Raw genomic sequence first — 12,935 nt, 5'->3', positions numbered from 1 at the left:
TGCAGTGGTCGGACTGAAGGATTTGGTTTCACCAAATTTGGTGGCTTCCAACTCTCAGTTCCTTGAGGCCACCTGTAGTTCCTTGCCACATAGGGTTCCCCAACATGGCTACTTACTTCCTAGGAGCCAGCAAGCGACTCCAGCAAAATGAGCATTACATTTTTTTGTAAAAAAATTACTAATCACACATACCCCAACACATTTGGCATATTCCATTGGTTAGTGTCTTCAGATGTGTTTATGGAGGGGGCTGGCTGTAGAAAACTTCAAATACTTTGTCTGACAGAATGAGAAAAGCCTTTCTGAGGAGGAAGTATTTTAGCTGAGACCTCAAATGAGAAGTAACCAGTTGTGAGAAGATGGGGGATGGAGGTGAGGAGCACTTTGAGGAAAAGGAACAAGAAGTTGGGAATGTAGCTATACCCATAGACAGAAAATACTATCATACTACTATAACAATGGGCTTTATTTATTTCTGTGTCTGTGTTCGCCATCATCCAGAAATCTGTATAAATTACCTCAGCATCTTCAACTCTTGCATAGTATAGACACTCAGTAAATTTAATAAATGGGTGGATTTAAAAACAAACCTATTGTAAGTTAACATTAGTAACAATTTTTTTTGTGGAAAAATGGTATTTTCCAAAACAAAAAGAAATAGCAAAAAATGGCATTGTTTTACTTTTTTTAATCTCCTTAATTTCTAGCTTAATAGAAGACAGCTGGATTCTCATGTCTACTTCTGCAACCTGTTGTGCTATCATACATCACATACCCTCTGGAGAAAGCCATTGTACATTCACAAGACAAAAATTAAAAATGGAAAATGACATCTTATTATTATTATTATTATTATTATTATGCAAATACTTGAGACCTGAAAAAGGTCTTGGGGAACTCCAGGGGTGCCCAAACCATACTTTGAGATTAATTACATAGCTGAATCAAACTAACTGAATTATCATTACTCCACATTTTTTCCTCTCTTTCTTTTTTAATACTCATGTACTCAACTGAGACAAAAATAATTATAATGAGAAAAGAACACTAGCATAAAACAATGGTTCCTCATTATCCACTTGCCTACATGGAGAATACTTTAAGCCACACCAATGTGCCATTCTAGAAATTACTGGGTTTGTTGAAGTCATCTCACACCCCCACCTCATCACTGCCCCACCACTACTTGTCTACTCACCATACAGCCTACTTTCTGGCCAATAACTACTTTTATTTCCATCTCACTTCCTAAACCCCAATTCCAACAATGCTCCTACTCCATAAACACCTCCAATCCACTGATCCCATATTTCCAGTGGTTCTCCTTATATCCTCACGCACTTCCCCCATTATCCAGCTTAAATTCCATGGTCACTTATTATAATCACTCCCTTAAATTTGTCCCCAATTTCTTTGCTTTGCTCTTACTTCACCAAACTCCCTTGGATAAAACCCAATCCTGGTTAAATTCAACATTCTGCCTACTCTGTGCCTACACCCACACCGATGAACATGTCTAGAGAAAAATCTACTGATGACATCAATCTAGATTCATGATCGCCAACATTATGTGGGTGATTAACCCTGTCCAGCAATTACATTGTATTTCCTTAGATCATTTACTCTTCTAAGTAACTATGTCTTACTTTTGTTCTTCTCAAACCCCAATGCCTCCTCCATCCTCATTCTCAGATAACTTTCCCTCCTATGTAACTAAGAAAACTAATGCATTCAGAAAAGCCCTTCCACATCTATCTATCTGCATGTGTGCTCATACCACACTTCCCTTCTTGCACTAGAGTGGTGGAGTCATTCATATGCCTACAGACCAGCCCCTCCAATGGTATGCTAGATCCATCACCTCCTATCTACTCAAGCCATTGCTCTAGCAATTTTCCCTCTCTCTCCTGTCCAATTTATTCCTCTCTACTGGGTCTAGCCCATCAGCCTACAAACATACTTTTATTATGTATTCATTGATAAAAACTCGTCATCCTATATTTCTCTCCAGCTATTGCCCATTCTTCTCCTTCCCTTAACAACAAACTCCTTGAAAGAGCTGTCTATACTTGCTGTTTCGATTTTGCTCCTTCTGTTCTTTGTTGAACCTACTCTAATCAAACTTTTACTATGATTACTTCCCCAAATTTGTTCTTATAAAGCCCATCAGTAACTTACACATTGCTAAATCCAACGATCAATTCTCAGGCTTCATCTTCCTTGATTGTTAGCATGTGACAGACTTGTACAAGCCTTCCTTTTTACAACACTTTTTTCACATGACTTCCAGAACACTTTGCTCTCCTAGTTTTCCTGTATAGGACTGCTATGAAGGCAGAAGGGAGAAGAGTGCTATTTGAACCAGAATTGTACAAGTCTCTGTAGTCATTAGGAGATTGGGTTAGAGACAATAGTCAAATATAGAAGGCTTAGGAACCTTACCTGGGATTGAAGGAAAGAGAGTAATTGACCTTTGCATGATGCAATACGAGGGCATTGACCCTAGAAAGATAGTCCAGGGAGGAAGGTAGATATTGGCATTCAGGACATCAGCTCTTGGGGATCAGAGATCCAGGCAAATGGCCAATGGATGTAGTAATGACAGGCAAGGGGAAAGATAAGGTAACCATATTGAAAATCCCAACTCCAGCCCAGTAACCAAATTGTATTGATATTAATACTATTCATACATTTACTACCTAACTCATACAAAGTGGCTATTGTTCATGGCTATTCTTTCTGCCCAATATCTCTGAGCAATGTAGCTATTTTTACCCAACTGTATGGATGAAGAGACTGAGGTTAAACGGAGGTGTCCTGCAGGTTAAAACAACTGAGTAAAATTATACTGAGTTATTAACAGAGTTGAGACTAGAGCTCAGATCCAAGAAAGCCAATAAATAGTGCCATGGTATCAGCAACCAGTGCTTTACACACAGAATTCTGGCCGAGAGAGTCAGAAGCTTCAGATGGCATGGTCCAGAAAGACCAGTAAATCAACATCAGATCTTGAGACTGGGTGCCAGATATGGGTGAGTGTAAGGATGGGGTGGGAATAAGTAGCAATACTGACAAGCCAGCAGGAAGTGGTACTTCCTGTGTGCCAGTACATGCAGATGAATTGAACTGAGTACAGGTAGAAGAAACAGGTGGGATCACCTGACTGCAGGAATGGAGTGGAGGTGTAGAAAGCTGAGTCATCTCTGACAGTCATCCCAGAGAAGAAATAAACCTACAGTTCCCTGTGGAAGATCTGATGTTTACTTCGTGGAATCCCTTGGCATCTGTCCTGAGAAGAAGCAAACATGTGGCATCTAGTGGGATGGCCATTGGGTGCTATAAGGGCTGAGCAAGGGGTGGGAAGGGTGGAATTTTTCCCTATATTTAACTAGATCATCATCCAAAGGATTTTAAACCGTTCATGGAAAATGCATAATGCTCAAAAAATGGAGTAAAAACTTGACAAAATATTTTTCTGACATGCAATTTGTTACTTCATCTTAGAGCAGGAGTTTTGAAATTTCAGGTGTAACAGTATATTAAACAAGTGTGACCCATAATGAAATCACAGCACCTGCTTTTATGATCCATTCCCCCTACACATGGGTTCAATGGAGTTAACCTTCCCTTGCCCTTGGATGAACACTCAGGCATATTCTAATGACTTTTTTAGACACTCTCAGATGTCTATGTCAGGAAAAGGGTCACTTTAGTAACAAAGAGAGTTAAATCCACTAACTAGAATATCTTACATAGTCCAAAACTGGAACTGATTTATCCTAAACCTCTTGCCTCCTTGCTTGGGCTGCTGCCCTGTGGAGGGTTATCCATGATTTCTTCACTCTGTGCTCTTCCTCTTCCCTTCTGATGTTCTTCCTGCAGCTTACTAGCCAGTTCCTGGGTGGAGCTAGAGTCAGGAGAAGAACAAGAAATAGTAAGGGGATAGGCAATGTCCTTCATGAACTAGTTTTGTCTAAATGTTTTAAATGTTTACAAATGAGTCTTTCTTTTATGAATACTGTCATAAGCATCCTGTCAGGTCTCTCCTAGATCTCCCTGCAGTTCCCTTGTCCTGGACAGATGCATCCTATTATGGGTTGTCAAGGGTAGGATGACGAACCATCCCAGTTTTATCAAGGTGTATCCATCCCTGTTTTAGCATTGGAAGTCCCATGACCCAGGAAACTCATCAGTCTGGTTAAACCGGAAGAGTGGGTCACCCTAGTCATGCCTCTATAGCCCTTAATTAATCTGGTTATCAACTACAACTTCTGGATTCTGGTCCTTCACCCACCTAGACCCCTATTAGACAAAGACAATAATAAATTCACACTGCCTCACTCAAATCACCCTCATGCCTATTCCACATAGACTATTCCTTCTCTCCTTAGAAATCCGGAGGTATAAACCCTTCATCTTTATTGAATCCAAGTATTTGTAGCAATTATCTCCAAATGTACAAGGGAAGCAGCTCCCGGAACCTCCCTTCCTCTTTCTTGGAGAGAGTCAAGTATACCGTGGGCCCATTAGAATAGATTCCTTTCCATTTACCTCCGAGAGGGTCTGGTGACACCCAGTGGGCCTCAAGGGGTGTCTAATTTGAGCTTCTCCTTGGGAAGATACATGTTCCTCATGGGTGTGGTCAAGCCTGCTTGTAACCCCTATGAGGTGGATAGTGAGCCTATAAATAACCCTGACCTGGAGCTGCCTATCTTGTCTATTCTATGAGGTAGGATAATAAAGACATTATTAATTAAATCACATTTACAATATAAGAATAATTTTAATAAAATAATAAAATAAAACTGTTATTTGAAATAAAATAGCAGTGATAAATAATAAATTTTAATAAAATTTGATTTAAAAAATAAAGGTAGCACTTAACCGTGTTGCCATTGCCCTGTTTGGCTGGCTTTCTTTCTTTCTTTCTTTCTTTCTTTCTTTCTTTCTTTCTTTCTTTTTAATGAAGTATAGTTGACACAGTATTACATTAGTTTCAGGTGTATAACAGTGATTCAACAAGTCTATACATGATGCTATGTTCACTGCAAATACAGCTATCATTTGTCTCCATACAATGCTATTACAATACAATTGACTATATTCCCCAGGCTATGCCTTTTATTCTTATGACTTGTTCATTTCATAACTGGAAGCCTGTTCCCATATTTGGCTTTCTAAGGTGTAAACTAGGCACTAATCTTCTGAGAATCCCAACCTCAAGAAACATCGTTCAAAATGCTCCCAATGAAGCCACAGAAGTCTCCTCTTTCTAAAGTTGGAACAAAGGAGATAATACCCACACCATTCCCTAAGTTGGAGCAACTTTCTTTCCAAAGATGTCACTTCAAAATTCTCCATATCAACTCGGCATTTTAAAGTGGTTGAGGGGATTCAAGTCACGGAATGTAAATGTTGCATACTGTGATCTGGCTAAAAAATATCAGATCAAGTCTATCTTGGTGTCTCAGGCTCTAACTTTAATTTTAACACTCTATTACACAAGATTATAAAACACACACACACACACACACACACACACACACACACACACACACACCAAAACACTCTACCCAGTAGGTGGCACCTGCAGAAATACATGCAGAGCATTTGTAGCAGATTGTATTTTCCAAAAATTGCCATAGCAATGTTTATGTTCCCACATACTCTCCCAGAACCTTGACATCCTTCCCTCAAGCAATGGAACCTATTCTCTTCTGTCTGAATATGGAACACTTCAGTGACTTTCTTCTAACAAACACAATGTAGTGGAAGTCTGACTTCCTAGATTAGATCCAAACAGGTAATATAGCTTCTAACTAGTTTTCTTTTTCCTTCTTCCTCCCCTTCTCCCTCCTTGCTCTATGCTCTCTCTCAAGCAGCACTAGCTACATAATTTGTGGGACCTGAGGCAAAATGAAAATGAGCTGCTTGTTATTGAAAAATTTAAAATTTCAAGACAATGGTGACAGTGCAATAAACCAAGCATGGGCTCTTTTTGAGTGTGGGGCTTTGTGTGACTGCACATATCACAAGCCCAGGAAATCAGCACTGCTGGAGATGCTGACCCTTGAAAGCCAGCCACCATGCGGAGAGGAAGCCCATGCTACATGGAGAAGCCACATGCAGCTCTTCCATTTGAAAGCCCTAGGAAGACCCTCAGCCAACAGCCACACCAACCACCAGACGTGTGAGTGAACGAGCATTCAGATGATTCTAGTACTCAGCTTTCCAGTCTCCTGAATGAGGTCCCAGATGTTGTAGAAACAAGCTGCTGTCATTGTGCCCTGTCCGAACAGTCCATGTAAATAATAAAAGGTTCCTTTATGCCGTCATATTTTGGAGTTGTTACAAAGCCATCTTAATACAACAGTATGATTTATAGACACAATTTATGAAAGACTTCAGCCCAGTCACACCTGCCCACTACTATACCCTCAGACACCAGAGCCCTACCCAGTGTTGCTGAAAATGTTCTGGACTGCAACCAATACAACACCATAGTGACCAGACCATAAAACTTCCCACCTGCACCCTACTGCTGCCTAAAACAGCCCCTGCTTTTGGCATCTTGGCCAGCATCGAACCTTAACCATTCTCCAGATAAGGTTCTGCAGCTCCCTTTAGAGCTTTAGCCTTAGGACCTTTGAGACCATGCAACCCTGATATCATGGGCAACCCTCTAGGTACACTCGCCAATAAGACCGAACCCCCTCATCCCGAATTCAGACTTAGGTTTACTCTTCCAGCAACGTTGTACATTAAATTGACCTGAGGGAGTGGCTTCAGAACTCATGCATCATTTATATCAGGATTTCTATGAAAATGAGGGTCTGAGATCCAAATCTCAAAGTTTTGAAACCCAACCTTTTCATTAAGAACCACAATCTACTCCCTAAAAATGTACAATCCATTTGACTTAAATAGTTACTGGAGGCCGATGGCTCTGTCTTTCCGCCTGCTTATCTGAGTGACTTTGGGAGTCATATCTCTTGGAATTTAAAACACTCAACCCAAAGCAATGTAATATGTCATAGCAGTCTAGAAAAGAAATACAAAAACAAAAACTCTAACTAGAAGGTTAGACATTTTTTAGGTTTTACAAATTATGAAACCATGACCACTGAAAGAAACTCATCCATTATACAAAATGATGTTATGAGTTATTTTGAAAAATATAGGAATGTTCTCAAAGTAAATGGGGATTTTACTATAGTAAATTTATTCCATGCAACAACTTACTAAATTATCTATCTGTTCCACTCTTGTTAGTTCCCAAATTTAGCTGTTCCTAAGCAAAGATGCCTTTTTTTTCTGACTCTTCCTTTCAGTCATATATCAATGCATGTACCATTTCAAAACCATGTAAACAATTAACTTACATGATACGCACTTTTAAAAAATCTAAATATTCTCAAATCTTGAAAATATTTCTCACATTCCTTTTTGGTATCCAGTTACCAAACAAAGTTAAATTCAGATTGTTATCAAACTTGTTTTCCATACCCAAACTGCATTCTGCTTATTTGGAACTCACCAAGCATAAGAAAAATTTAATAAAAAATTAAAATAAAATGGCATTGTACCCTTAAAGGGTTACATTTAATTATTAAAAAACAAATCTGTGACTTTTTTTTTCTGTTTTCTTTTCTTTTTCCTGAACTGTATCCAAATGAAACCAAGCAAGATCATAAAGAAAGGTTATCAAAATATGCAGTTCAGATTCCCTACAGGACCATTCCTATTGCCATAGTACTACAAAGTCGTAATAGCAGTAAACTATGAGGAAATGTGAATTCCTAGTTGAAAATCTGAAAACAGGATGTTAGAGAACAATGGCAAGCCACCCTGCCTAGTGGTGTATGTACAGTTAGAGAAATTGGCCAAATTTTATTATGAAATAAATGGAAACATTTTTAAGCACTTTGGAATGTTTTCATACTATTTAACTCCAAGTAGACATTCAATTATAAGCTTGTTAAATAAAATAATATGGTTTATCTCATTTTTCTCTCATCAACGACTGTGCAAGATGGGTAACACTATCACTGTTGAACGGGGAACACCTTGGGATTACTCAGCCACTAGCTGCATTCAACCCTCTTCCAACATCACACATCTGATGCTGCATTCACTCATTCATTCATTTTCTCATTTGCTTATTCCTTCACTCTTCACACCCAAAGGTGTGCTTAACACATTTGAAGAGTACCCAGTTCGGTGGGGAACAGAGACCGGGAACTCAGACGTTCCATTATGGAGTAAGCTATGCGATAGAGGTAAACTGTTTGGAGCAGGCAGTACTCCCCAGAGGAGGTCATACTCAGTAGCATCCTAAAGTAGAGATAATCGAATGAACTTGTTTTAATGCATATTGTCTAACTCAACACTTCTCAAACTATGCTGGAAGGAACACTAGCATTTGGCTTACTCTCAATAGATATTCTGTGGATAACAGAATATCCCAATTAACAAGAGTTGCTCTGTGGTAGGACCAAGCACTTCATTCACTGTAAATAATTTAAGCTGGCTCACTGTTTCATCAATAAGCCTGCTGAGTTTGATTATTCAGAATTAGTCCGACATAATCTGGCTCATTTATGCAATAAGACTCAAGAAATGATCTCACAGCTGAATATTCTGACCTGGGAGGATCAAGGCACAAGACCCCAGAACAGATAAGACAACTGCTAAACATTGCATCATACCACAATTTTCAGCGTTCCTGTGGCTAATACTCTGCATGACTTTTCTTAATTGCTTGAGAATAAATTGGACAGTCTTTGGATGAATTTAGTGGGTGTGATAAAAAGTGAATTCATTTTAAAAACAAACTAGAGGTGCTAATAAGCTGGATTTGTCAGTATTTAAGCAAGAAACCAAAATTGAGTTATCAAAGGAGCGTTTTGAAGTTGTACAAGGCAAAACCTCTCTACGCCAGGGTGAGACCAAGCAGCACCGACCACGAGAAGTCATTGAGCACCCACATTTCCTGGGAGGACAGAGAAGGGAGCTGGGTGGATAATGTGAGCAGCACAATGTTGAAAGCTGAAATTAGAATTAGTTAGAAAAAATTCAAAGTGCGAAGGAGCCTCTCCACACATCTTCAATTGTACGCAGCAAGTAGCCAGGTCTCAGTAACAACGTTGAGAAAAGCACACCCTTTTGTGAATTAGAAACTCGGCTGCAACCGAAGTAGCCCCACCTCTTGTCGTGTGTTTCCTGCCATTGGAAGTCTCAAATGTGTGCTGGTAATTTCTACTACAATTTTCCCTCAGGATACAACTTGCAGCCATGGAATACGTGGTAGGCGTTCTAAGGTTTGTTTACGTTTGCCATGGTTTTAAACGTCTGGAGCAAGACAGCACAAGTTCAGGGCGAAAGGGTGCCCTCTAGAACATGACGGGGCCCATCTCAGGGCTCACTATTTTAATATCTAAAGGGGCTTTGATTTTCAGCGGCACAGAATGCTTCTTACCTTAGCTGATACATCACACTTGCAAATAAGCCCCTTGGACACTTTGCGGCTTGATTATGTTAGCACCGAGGCTCCCCCGTGCTGCAATCAGAGCAACTAGGGGTAACAGAAATTTGTTGAGCGTTTGCCCTGTGCTGGCCTCTTTGCATTATTTCCTTTCTTGGCAGGGAATTGGGACTCACTGATTCTGAAGTACCCACACCTTGATTGCCATGCCGATAAAGTTGTCCCCACAGCACCTGGCTCAAGACACAGCAGGAACACACGTCTGTCCCTCAGCCAAGGTTCTTTCTACAACTCGTGGGAAGGCTAATGTCCTTTCTTATTCTGCCAAACTTCACGTGAAGTATATTCTGTACTTTGGTTACAGAGGGAGGGAGGGTGTGGGAGAAAAGAAGAACAGAGAAAACAATGCTCTGCTTCTCATGTAAAGCTGCAATTCTTTTTCAGAGGAAGTACAAACTGCATGAAAGTGCCCTGTTCCTCCTCTTTCTACATCTAGCTCCCTCCACCCTTATTTTCTTGGCTCTTCTAAGACCCATCTTTTGCTATAAGAGGGTAAATATTGGGGAGGGGCAAAGAATGTTTGAAAACAATTCTAGTTCTTCTTTGGAATCCCAGAAACCATGTAAAACCATACTTTTACCCATATGCAGTGTACTCACCTGCCATAGTTGCACTGGCTTCCTGACACCTCCACTGTCATTCGTCACCTGTCCTACCTATACTGTGATGGAAACATAAGAAAAGATGCAACATCATTTCCACAACCTTGTAAATGCTCAAACCTTTTTTTTTTTAAATTCTGGAGTTTCAGAGCAAAACCAAATGGCGCTAATTACTAAAAAGCAAGTTTTCCAAACCAAATAATAAATCATTTTGAAAGGAAATCTTCGAGTCAGCCATTTATGGCATTTGGCTTTACTCTGTTTTACAAATACCAAGTCAGTCTTCACTGATCTAGTCCAATGAAAAATTAGGCTGAAAAAAAAAAGAAGAAAAAAAAAAAACAAGAAATAACAAAATTAAGACTGACTCTTTTTTTTAGCATTGTAATTATAAGGAAATTTCACAATTACACATACATGTGTGTAAGTAATCTTGTGAATTTATATACTCATTTAACAGATGTTTTCCAATCATCTACAATATACTAAGTATGCCACCCCCAACCTTAAAGCCTTAACACTATAATTCATTATGTTCTCTCATAGGTCATTGGGCGGACTGGGCTCAGTTGGGTCATTCTTATGCAGGGTAGCTCATGTAGTTGCAATCAGTGGTTTAAGCCTTCAACCGATGGCTTGACTGGTCGGGACTTCCAAGTTGGCTTGTTTCACAGCTAGGATGGCTGGAACAACTGGGCAGGCTAGCTGCCTTTCCTCCCCCTCTCCCTCCCTCTGTCTCTCTCACCACGTAGTCTATGACAAAGCCAAGTTAGATGTCCTTAGAGCCAGGAAACCCACAGCAGTCACACTTATGAATGCTGCCAGAGCACAAAGAGACCGAGGCAGAAATGCCACGCTTCTTCTGGCCTCAGAAGTCACCAGCTTCTCTTCCACTGATTTATTGATTATTTATCCTATTGATTATTTATAATAATATTGATTATTATCCTGTGTAGCCAATTATTTATCTATTGACTACACAGGACAAGCCTACCTTTGCTGTGGGAAAAAATTACCCAAGGCATGAATACAGGGAAGTTTGGTTTGTTGGGGAGACCATTGTTAGCAACTAGCCAAGATACATAAGCACAGTTCCTAACCTCAAGAAGCTAATAGTAGCTAAATAAACACTGAATTAAGTTTTAAGTCCCGACTACTAACTTTGGTTTTTCCATATGGTTGTCAAAGTCATTTCATCTTTAAAAACCAAACAACAAAAAACTGGACTGAAATACCTACTGAAATGAATTTTTAATGGTGAATTTTTAAGTACTATGCAGAAATTAACAAATCATGCTGTCAAGAATATTTATGGATGTTGCTCATATGGAAAGCAGGACACAGATAGACACTAAGCAGTGTATATTTGTAGACTATTCCTAATTTTGCTTAAAACACACATGTTAATACATGCACATGTACATACACATATAAATTCACAGAAACAAGACTAAAAAAAAAATCCCACGAACATATTTAAGATGGTTAGGATATAAGTGTTTGTTTTTTCTTTCTTTGTACTTTTCTAATTTCCACAATGAACACCTATTTCTTCTAAAACAGAATCAGTGTTATAATATAGTATATTTAAACTAATATCCTGAGAGGGAAGGAAAGTGAACAGTCTTTCTGGAATTTGGGCTTCCCAAGATAACATAATAAGATGGCAAATTAGCATTGAATCCTAATATGATACTTGGTAAAAGTGAAGTGAAGACTTCAGGGTAGCTGAGGTGAGGTTCACAGGACTTCAACATTAATCACCTTATATAGGAGGAGTTAGACAACAGAGTATTTCTTAAATGTCCTATGAGCAGAAACCACATCTTGACATAGGAAAGAGTACAAGGTCTCTGGGTTCTGTCCTCAAACACTGAGGTTCTTAAAAGAGAAGTGCTTTTGACCATGATATTTGTGTGATGCCATTTGACCTATTTCATAAGTTTCCAAAAAAGAGAATAAGAATAAAAACAGGCAAAAGAGGAAACATAAATAAATATATATGTATGTCTCCACAGTGTATGAGGTCATCCATCAAGGCCATCCATTGGGGAATCCAGTAAATTGGAATTATGGTGGGAAGAATGCCCTTTCCTCTCCTATAGGAAGATTATATGGAGAGGAATAGGAAGAAATTTCAGTGGGAGGAGCCCATGAGTGATAAGAAGAAACAAGAACTTAGTGGTGATAGAGTGGCTAGTTGAGCACTAAGCTTCTGTCACAGGCAATGAAATGTAGGGCATAAACCACAGTTTAATTTAAAAATAACTCAGGGATGCTTGGATAGTTCAGTCAGTTGAGTGTCTCACTCTTCATTTCAACTCAGGTCATGATCCCAGGGTTATAGGATAGAGCCCCAAGTCAGGCTCTGTGCTGAGCGTGGAGCCTGCTTAAGATTCTCTTTCTCTCTCTCTCTCTCTCTCTGCCCTCTCCCCGACTTGTGCTCTCCCTCTCTCTCTCCTTCAAATATAAATAAATAAATAAATAAATAAATCACTCACTCACTCAAGTTCTTCATTTTTCAAGGACCGTTAAAAATGTTGAAGTACATAGTTCACAATGCTACCCTAAAATTTTCTTTCCCTTTTATGGAATGTCTGCTAGTCACCTGCCCCAATATCCATTTTCCTTTTCTTCCTTTGAAGTAGAACCCGTGATTTGGCTGGACAGCTAGAATAAAGTAAAAACATCTCCCAAGTGTGGCCATGTGACTAAATTCTCGGCAATGAGTTTAAGTGGAAGTGTTGAGTGCAGCTCCTGAGAAATCTTCTCAAAGGGTGTCGGCAGGC

General features: G+C 39.4%; 1 long non-coding RNA gene across 1 annotated transcript in view; it reads right to left on the bottom strand.

The window, feature by feature from the left end:
* Positions 1–448: 448 nt before the first annotated feature.
* The window catches only part of LOC102901482, a 43,966-nt gene continuing 31,479 nt past the window's right edge, over positions 449–12,935 (bottom strand). The window contains exons 7-8 of the long non-coding RNA XR_002744815.2: positions 10,144–10,205; positions 449–3,907 (exon numbers count right to left, since the gene is read on the bottom strand). This is a non-coding gene — a long non-coding RNA (uncharacterized LOC102901482). The remainder of the gene's footprint in view (positions 3,908–10,143; positions 10,206–12,935) is intronic.

This window comes from Felis catus, chromosome C1, assembly GCF_018350175.1.
Source record: "Felis catus isolate Fca126 chromosome C1, F.catus_Fca126_mat1.0, whole genome shotgun sequence".
NCBI classification, from domain to species: Eukaryota; Metazoa; Chordata; class Mammalia; order Carnivora; family Felidae; genus Felis; species Felis catus.
Note: the sequence above shows the minus strand (reverse complement) of the source record. Positions and strands in the feature narration are given on the sequence as shown.